Raw genomic sequence first — 7339 nt, forward strand, 5'->3', positions numbered from 1 at the left:
AAATTTGTAATTGTTTTTTCCATCTCTTTGAAGAATATTGTTGGAATCTGGATTGGGATTGCATTATATATATATTGCTTTGGACAGTATTGGCATTTTCATAATGTTAAGTTTTCCTATCCAGGAGCATAGTATATTCTTCCATTTTTCTAAGTCTCTTTTGGCTGCTTATATTAGTGTTTTGTAGCTTTCTTTGCATATGTCCTTTGTTTCTGGTCACATTTATTCCTAGGTATTTAATTCTTGAGGTGGCTATTGTAAATGGTATTACTTTCCTAATGTCCTTTTCAGCACTGTCATTGTTAATATAGAGGAATCCAACTGATTTTTGTATGTTGATCTTATATCCTGTCACTTTGATGAATGTTCTAATGAGGTCTAGTAGCTTTTTTACTGAGTCTTTGGGGTGTTCTACGTATAGGAGCATATCGCCCGCAAATAGAGTTTTATTTTCTCTTAGCCAATTTGGATGCCTTTAATTTCTCTGTCTTGCCATATAGCTCTGGGTATGATTTCCAGCACAACATTGAATAGGAATGGTGACAAAGGGCATCCATATTTGATTCCTATCTGCAGAGGGAAGGTTTTCTGTTTCTTTCCATTGAGAGTACTGTAGGCTCCTAGTATATGTGCTCTTGATTATGTTGAAGAATTTCCCTAAAATTCTAACTTTGTTGAATGTTATTAACATGAATGAATGTTGGATTTTGTCAAATGACATTTTTGCATCATTGGTTTCATCATGTGTTTTGTTTTATTTTGTTTCTTTTTTCTTGTTTTTATGGTGTATTACACTAATTGTTTTTCTAATGTTGAACCATCCTTGCATCCCTGATATGAATCCCACTTGGTTATTATTTATTTATTTATTTATTTATTTATTTATTTATTTATTTATTTATTTATTATGTGCTGCTGGATTCTGTTGGCTAGGATTTTGTTGAGAATATTTGTATCTATGTTTGTGGGGAGTGCTTAATTCTCATTGCTTGGCAAGGCCGCACTGGGGGGAGAGACATTATGCACAGCAAATGACTCTCAAAAGCTGACCCCTATCGTCCCTTAAAGTTAGCTCTGAATTTACTTGTAAAAATATATAATATGGCAATAGTCATAGCTTTTCACTATAAGTTCTACAAACCCTAGGAAAAACTAGCTTAGCAGCAATTGCTTTCAGCCTTGGTGGATTGAATACAAAGAGAAATTGTGTAAATTACTCCCTTTCATTAGAAAACCTAAATAACTGCATTTGTGAGGCCACAAAAGCAAATAGTATATTAGTCAAGCTAACCTACCCCCATAGGCCTCACCACAATCAGTCACTAGCTAGAATTCTCAAACCCCTACATACAGACACCTGCGTAAACAAGCAGACAATAATGAACTTAAGTGAAGGATAGTTTTGACTTAATAATCTACACTTCTTGCAGCAAGTAGCCAGGTTGGGCTTTATGCCACATAGCTTCCAAGTGATTTAATGAATACCTTTATTATAAAAATAATAGCACATTATGTAAGATAGAAAGTTTATAATCTTTTAGTATAAACAAGAAGAAACAGTTTATACTAAATCTCATACTGGGAAAGAACATGAAAATCAGTCTGAACATCACAGAGTATTCTTGTTAAAGTTGTCTAATGACCAGGTGCAGGAATGTTGTGACTAACTGTGTAATAATTCAAGAAAAGATAAAAATGTTAATGCATGTACTGTGTAATTTTAAGTATTAAAAAATAAAGACTTGCTGAGGAGGGCTGGCAGAAAAAGGTAGAAGCAGAAGAAAGAGGAGGCAGAAAGAAGCCAGAAGTGGCAGAAGTAGCAGAAACAGTGGAAGAAGGCAGAGGCAGTAGCAGAAGAGGCAGAAAGAAGTAGAAGCAGCAGAGGAAAGCAGAGAGCAGGAGTAGAGGCAAAAGGCAGAGGAGGCAGGCAGAAAGCAGAAGGGGCAGAAGGAAGTGGCAGAAAAAGATAGAAGCAGAAGGGAAAAAGGAGCAGAAGGAAGAGGAGGCAGAAAGAAGGAAGAAGTGGCAGAAGGAGCAGAAAGCAGAAGGCAGAGGCAGAAGCAGCAGAAAGAAGGCAGAAGAGGCAGAAGGAAGTAAATGCAGCAGAAGAAAGCAGAGAGCAGGAGTAGAGGCAGAAAGAAGCAGGAGGGAGAAGGCAGAGTGCAGACAGCAGAGAGAGCAGACAGCAGAGAGCAGAGAGCATACAGCAAAGAGCAGAAAGCAGAAGCAGAGGCAGAAGCTGGAGAGAACAGCCAGACAGCACAGCAAGTTGAAAACCTTTCGACTGTATTCATTAATTTCTTCATCACTGCTGATTCTGCATATCCTCTCATGTCCCACGACCCCCCGTGGAGAACAGGAACTCCCCGCATATGTTCATGAGGGATATTGGCCTATAATTTTCTTTCTTAGTGATTTCCTTTCCTGGTTGTGGTATGAGGGTTTTGCTTTCTTCATAAAATGTACTAAAATGTTTCCATCTTCTTATGTATTCTGGAATAATTTGAGTAGAGCTGGCGACAACTCTTTCCTGAATGTTTGGTAGCACTCACCAGTGAAGTCATCTGGACCTCAACTTCTTTTGATTGGGAGTTTTTTGATGATGTGATCAATTTCTTCTTTTGTTATGGGTCTGTTCAAGTCTTCTACGTCAAGTTTAGATAGGTGGTGTTTTTCTAAAAATGTATCCACCTCTTCTGTTTTCAAATTTGTTGACGTACAACTCTTCATAGTATTCTGCTATTATCTTTTTTCTTTCCTTTGGTTCCATTGTGACATCACCCATGTGGTTTCTAATGCATGTTATTTGTGTCTTCTACCTCTTTTATTTTGTTAGATTTACCAATGGTTTGTCAATTTTATTAATCCTTTCAAAGAACGAGCTTCTTGCCCTGTTTATTCTTTCTATCATTTTTCTGTTTTCTATCTCAATTTTTTCTGCTCTGATCTTTATTATTTCTTTTATTTTAGTGACTGTGGATTCCCTCTGTTGGTCTGTTTCCAATTGCTGGAGATGCTGTGCTAATTTTTATTCTTTCTGGATGTGTGCATTTATCACAATAAATTTTCCTCTCAGCACCATTTTTGCCATGTCCCGAAGATTGGTATGTTGTGCTTTCCTTCTCATTTTTCTAGGAAATTTCTGGAATCATTTTTAATTTCTTCTATTATTCAGTCGCTTTTCAGCAGGCTGTTATTCAGTTTCCATGAAGTAAATTTTATTTGATTGATCTTTTAGGATTCTCTCCTTGTCTTTGACTCTGGAGATCTAATTCAATTTGAAAATTGATCAAATGTGCAATCAAGGTATATTGATATATAGTGGTGATTGTAATGCAAATGTTGGAAACAAAAAGGAAGGATCATTAATTGGAAAATATAGCCTTGGTTACAGAAACAATGCTGAAGATCATATGGTAGAATTTTGAAAGACCAGTAAGTTCTTCATTGAAAATATCTTTGAAAACAAAATAAGAATGAGTGTTCCAGAACTCTAATTGTGCTCATGAGGAACCTGTATATAGGTGAAGAAGCAATTATTTGAACAGTTCAAGGGAACACTGAATGGTTTAAAATTAGGAAAGGTGTGAGCTAGAGTTCTATTCTTTCACCATATTTATTCAAACTGTGATAGGCAGATGATACAACCTTGCTTGCTGAAAGCAAAAAGGACACAAAATACTCATGAGGATCAAAGACCACAGCCTTTCATATGGGTTGAATCTCAATATAAAGAAAACAAAAATCCTTTACATTGGACAAATAAATAACATCAGCATAAATGGAGAAAAGATTGAAGTTGTCAAAATTTTCCATTTGCTCAGATCAACCATGAACGTTCATGGAAACTTTTGTTAGGTGCCATCTAGTTGATACTGATTCATAGCATCCATATGCACAGCAGAATGAAACATTGCCTGGTCCTGGGCCAACATTACAATCATTACTACACCTGATCCCATTGCTGGTGTCATTGTGCTAATCCATGTTATTGGAAGCAGCAGTCAAGAAATCAAATGATGTATTCCATTAGGTGAATCTGTTGTACATGTCATTTTTAAAGTGTTGAAAAGCATAGGTGTCAGTTTGAGGACTAAGTTACATCTAACCCTACCACCATGGTATTTAAAAAAACAAAAAAAACAAAAAAACTCATATGCATGTAAAAGTTGGAGAGTGAATAAGGAAGACTGTAAAATAATTGATGCATTGACATTTTAGTGTTGGAAGAGAATATTGAAAGTACCGTGGACTGACAAAAAAAAATTCAAACAAACAAACAGATCTGTGCTAGAAAAAGTAGAGTCATAAGTGGACATTGGAAGCCAGAATGGCCAGACTTTGACTCTCTTACATCTGACAGATTTTCAGGAGGGACCAGTTACTGGAGAAGGATATCATGTACTGTAAAGTGTAGGGTCAGAGAAAAGGAAGAAGACTCCAGTGAAATGAATTGGCACAGGGAAGGCAACAATGGGTTCAGGAGTAGAAGTAGTAATAACTGTGAGGTTGGCCCAGGACAGGGCAGTGTTTTGTTCCATTGTGCATAATGTCCATATGAGCCTGTCCAAGTCAATGATACCTGACAACAAGGATATAGGGTTTTTCAATTTCGACCTTTTAGTTTGTATTCTAGTGGTTATCCTTCAGCGCAACACCAGGGCTTTATATAGCTGATATAAATTTAATAATCAGAATATGTATTATGTTTTAAATTTCAATAACACAAATTATACTTTATTAAAATATGAAAAAAGAATTTTCTTAATATATACAAGTGGCTAATAGGCATCTGAAATGATACTCAATATCAATAGTCAGCAAGGAAATAAAATTCAAAACTGTAATGAGATTTTACTTCATACCCATTTGTATGGCAGTAATAATGGTAATAATAATTATATTTACTCAGTTTGGGTTCATGGCAACCCTGTGGATTGCAGAGTAGAACTGATCCATAATGTTTCCTTGGATGTAATTTTTATGAAATTGGATAACCATTTCTATCTTCTAAATTGTCATTTGGTAAGGTTAAAGTTTTACATTTTTTTAGTAGTCATGCAAAAACTATGTCATCTAGGGACCTTAACACCATTATAATATTTGAAAAAAACAAGCATTGGTTGTTGTTGTTAAATGCCATTGAGTCACTTTTGAATCATAGCAAACCTGCATAGGGCTTCTGAGGAATGTCTGGTGAATTTGAACCACCAACCTTGTGGCTCAAACTGACATTTCAATCCAGTGCATCACACCAGGGCTGCAAAAAAAAAAAAAAAGAAACCTCATACAGTGCAGTGAGAATGTAGAAAGATAAAACAACTTTGGAAAATAGTTTAACAACTTCTCAAACGTATAAAAATAGAGATACCATTTCATACATCATGTCACTCATAGCTATATATTCAAGAGATATAAGAGCAGATAATCACCTAAAATCTATATACAAATACTTAAAACAATATTCTTCAGAATAGGTAAAATGTGAAAACCACTCAATGGATAAACAGAAGAATGGATAAACAATATATGATAAAGGAGCTCTGGTAGCGTAGTGGTAATGAATTGGGCTGCTAATCTCATGGTCAGCAGTTCGAAACTACCAGCTGCTCCATGGGAGAAAGATGAGACTTTCTGCTCCCATAAAGATTGGCAGCCTTGGAAACCCTGTACTGGGTCACTATGAGTCAGAACTGACTACACGGCACATAACAACAACAACATGCAATGATTATCTACTAGATAAAGGAAGTACTGACACATGCTATAATATAAAAGACCCTTGAAATATGCTAAGTAAAAGAAACCAGACACAAAATTCATATTTTGTAAAATTTTATTTAGTAGAAATATCAGATTAGACAAATCTGTAGAGATCAAAACCAAGTAATTAATTTTAAGGGCTGGGAAAAGAAAGGATAGGGGAGTGACTAATTAATAGATAAGGATTTTTTGCAGGGAGTCTTTGTAAAAGTTCTAAAGCCAGATATAAGTAAAGGCTGTGCAACATTGTGAAAATATTTAATGCTTTCTAATTGTACCTTTAAAATGTTTACAAATGTAATTTATATTATATATATATATATATATATATATATATATATATATATTTTTTTTTTTTTTTTTCCCCAAACAACTATTTACATAACCAAAATATTTATAGTAAGTTCTAATAGTCAAATTATTTGTTACATTACAGAAAGATATACACTACTAAGATGTGCCTGACCCAAGACACGGTATTTTCAATAACCTCATATGGATGCGAAAGCTGGACAGTCAATAAGGAAGATCGTAGAATAATTGATGCCTTTGAGTTGTAGTGTTGGAGGAGAATACTAAAAGTGCCATGGACTGCCAAAAGAACCAATAGATCTGTTTCGGAAGAAATGCAAACAGAGTGCTCCTTGGAGGCCAGGATGGCTAAGCTTCGTCTCTCATACTTTGGACATATTGTCAGGAGGGAACAGTCGCTGGAGAAGGATGTCATGCTGGGTAAGGTGGAGGGTCAGAGAAAAAGAGGAAGACCCCCAATGAGATGGATCAGCCAGGTGGCATCATTGATGGCGTCAGGTGTGGCAGCAGTAGTGAGGTTGGCCCAGGATCGGATATTGTTTCGTTCTGTTGTGCATGGGGTTACTATGAGTCGTTTCCAACTAGATGGCACCTGACAACAACAACAATGGTGATAAAAAGATGCAGTTAAAGTCTATGAAAATGATGATATTTGTAGGGCAAATATTTTCAAATCCTGGTAATTTCATAAAACTCACCTAATGGTAGAACATCAAAGAAATGATAAATACAGAATTCAAAGGAGTAATTGTCTTTGGACGTGAGGACTATGATGTAATTGGGAGACTGCTGATGTGGTTGGTATGGTGATGATAATACTTTATTTCTTAACCTGTTGGTGGTTGTCATTATATTGCTACTATTGCCCTGATTACAGTCAACATGCCCTCCTGAAAGTATAGTCCTGGTTTATTGAAAACTACTTTCCTCATAAGAAAACACTGAAAAGTTTTGGGTGAGAACTCTGAGACTATACGCAATACTCAAAGACATGAGAGTTTCAATTAATTTCATTCAACCAAGTATCTCTGTGTGGACTCTACCAGAAAAAATTAGAAGATTAAGCACTACCACAATATGATATAGCTAAAGGGAAAATAAAACACACACCTAGTCTTTTAAAAAAATATCAGTTAGAAAACAAAAACCAAATAAAGTACTAGAAAATATTTTCAAATTCTACTATACCTACCCAATATGTGGTTATTTGATTATATACCTAAGAGAGAAAAAGCATATTCCAAGGGTCCTGTATGGACTAAGA

This window comes from Chrysochloris asiatica, unplaced genomic scaffold (assembly GCF_000296735.1).
Source record: "Chrysochloris asiatica unplaced genomic scaffold, ChrAsi1.0 scaffold00661, whole genome shotgun sequence".
NCBI lineage: Eukaryota > Metazoa > Chordata > Mammalia > Afrosoricida > Chrysochloridae > Chrysochloris > Chrysochloris asiatica.